This window comes from Halichoerus grypus, chromosome X, assembly GCF_964656455.1.
Source record: "Halichoerus grypus chromosome X, mHalGry1.hap1.1, whole genome shotgun sequence".
NCBI lineage: Eukaryota > Metazoa > Chordata > Mammalia > Carnivora > Phocidae > Halichoerus > Halichoerus grypus.
The window spans coordinates 54,254,653-54,257,542 of NC_135727.1; the positions used below are offsets into that span (position 1 = coordinate 54,254,653).

Genomic DNA, 2,890 nt, shown 5'->3' on the forward strand with positions numbered 1-2,890 from the left:
AACCTGCTTGCTAGTGTAGTTAAGGGTGGGATAATGACTGAGAGTCCCTTGTACCACATTAATATCACGTTAGATATGAGAAGCTAGTAAATGCATACTAGGGCCTCAATACAGTGCCTCTGAAGACCAGATATCTCTATGGACACGAGCTGACTTATATTAGAATAAGCAACTGATTATAATAAATCTCAACTTATAACCTGTGCACAAGCAAAACAGCAGAATGGGTGCAGCATGAAGATCATCGAACTATCTCCCTTCAAGGAGAGCAAGGAGCAGACATGTAAAATGGCTACAAGGGAAAAGGAAAAGCAACCAACAACTAAAAGAAAAAAAAAAAAGGGATTATAGATCTAAATAATATTTATAGGGATAGGTAACATATATATTGATTGTTTCCTAGGTGTCAGGTACACAATTAAATGTTTTATTGCACTATACTATTTAATGCAGCAACCCTGCAAGTGAAGTACTACTATTACATCTGTTTTACAGATGAAGAAACTGAATTGTAAAAAAGTTAAGTAACTTAGACTTAGCTCTATCTGATGCCAGAGTTTACAATCTTAAATGCTGTGGTGTCTCTTCTCTGTGTCTTCCCCAAAAAACTAGTGTTTGATTTTTAAAATAGATTTCCAGTCATTAAAACTCTGGATAATAAATTAGAAGACCCAGGCCATGTCCTTTGTGAATGGTTTTTAAAGTCCTCTTATCTTTGTCCCAGTGCTCACTGAGAAGGTGCGAGATTTTTATTAGGCCATATATTTCACCTAATTGTGTGACTTTTCAGAAGGATGACTTTGGCATTTCAAAGTGAGATGGAGCATTAGACGGCTACATATAGTTGGTATTAAAAAAAAAAGACAGTAATTTATTATGCTGGAAGAGAATGTAATTTTTTTTTTTTCCAATGCGGGGGGGGGGGAACATCCTGAAAATTACCTGGACATATATATTTGGGATGCTGATAAAACTGAACACGTTTTGGGGGGAGGTTTTGCTATTTATTATGACAGATATTCCACATCCATGATCCTCTCCAGTCAGAAGTTCTTTGAAATGATGCTGTTGGCCTCGGCCAGGCAGAGGACGGACTCATCTGATTCATACATCCTACAAATGACTCCACAGATAGTGTAAGTTTTAAACTGGCTGTTGAATGTGCCTGTCACCTTGTCAACTTCAGCCACGTTCATCTGGATGGACACATGGTCCTTGGCACCCATGATGCAGCTGCTGGAGGAGCATTTCCACAGCATGTACAGGTCCACTAACACCCCAGCATCTTTCTGCATGTGGAGGGTGCCCCTGCTGCCACTGCCACGAGCGGGAGCACAGAAAAACAAACCTGAACATGTTTGGCAATAGTTGCTAACTCTGATTTCTTTTAAGTGCCTGTCAAAAAGTTATTCCCACACACATCGACAACCCTCTCTAAACACAGACACACAGGGGCGCCTGGGTGTCTCAGTTGGTTAAGGGTCTGCCTTCAGTTCAGGTCATGATTCCACAGTCCCGGTATGGAGCCCCAGACCCGCGCCCTGCTGGGCTCTGCCCCTCACCTTGCTCATGCCCTCTCTCGAGCGCTCTCTCTCTCTCTCTCTCTCTCAGATTCATAAATAAAGTCTTTAAATAAATAAATAAGTATACACAGACACACATGTGCATGCACACATAGAGTACAACTGAACTTTTAAGCACAGTAAGGATAGACTATCAATTCTTCCATGTACTAGTCTGAACCAGGGCTTGGCTGGAAGTGAACTGGGTTGGAGATCACACAGACCTGCTTGGAGATATGGAGAATCCCTAGCAAAAATAATTTGTAATATGGTGCTAGGGGATCTGGAGTGCTATTGAAATGGGCAGTAGTCAAAGATTCAAGGAAGCAAACCTTCAACTTCATACAAGTCTATCAGCAAATTATGGGGGTAAAGACTTGACCACTGCATTTAACAAAAAGAGTAACCTCAGGAAGGACCATGGGAAAGCAAACGGGGTTGTTGTTCCTCAGGATCCCACTTTAGAGGCCTGGAACTTAAATTTAAACCCCAGGCAAGGTTTATTACAGTGGCATGGATTAGAAATTACTTTTTTTAAGTTTTCATTTAAATTTCAGTTAGTTAACATACACTGTAATATTAGTTTCAGGTGTACAATATAGCGATTCAACAATTCCATGCAACACCCAGTACTCATCACAATAAGTGATACTCCTTAATCTCCATCACCTATTTAACCTATCCCCCCCCCCCACTCCAATCCCCTCTGGTAACCATCAGATTTTTCTCTGTAGTTAAGACTCTGTTTCTTGGTTTGCCTCTCTCTCTTTTTTTTCCCCTTTGCTCATTTGTTTCTTAGACTCCACATACAAGTAAAATCATATGGTATTTGTCTTTCTGTGACTGGCTTATTTTGCTTAGCATATTACTCTCTAAGTCATTCCTTGTCATCGCAAATGGCAAGATTTCATTTTTTTTTATGGCTGAGTAATATTCCATTGTATATAAATAAAATCTTATTCCATTCATCAGTAGATGGACACTTGGGCTATTTCCATAATGTGGCTGTTGTAGATAATGCTGCTATAAACATCTGGGTGCATGTATCACTTCAAATTAGGATTTTTGTATTCTTTGCGTAAATACCCAGTTGTGCAATTACTGGGTTGTAGGGTAGCTCTATTTTTAATTCTTGAGGAGTCTCCATACTGTTCTCCGGAGTGGCTGCACTAGTTTCCCTTCCCACAAACAGTGCAAGAGGGTTCCCCTTTCTCCACATCCACATCAACACCTGTTTTTCATGTGTCCTTAATTTTAGCCATTCTGACAGGTGTGAGGTGATCTCTCATTGCAGTTTTGAGTTGCATTTCCCTGATGATCAGTGATGT

The 2,890-nt window shown here is 40.3% G+C and overlaps 1 pseudogene; it reads right to left on the reverse strand.

Moving 5' to 3' along the window:
* Positions 1-992: 992 nt before the first annotated feature.
* Positions 993-1,295, reverse strand: LOC118527546 (small ribosomal subunit protein eS21 pseudogene; annotated as a pseudogene).
* Between the last annotated feature and the right edge of the window lie 1,595 nt (positions 1,296-2,890).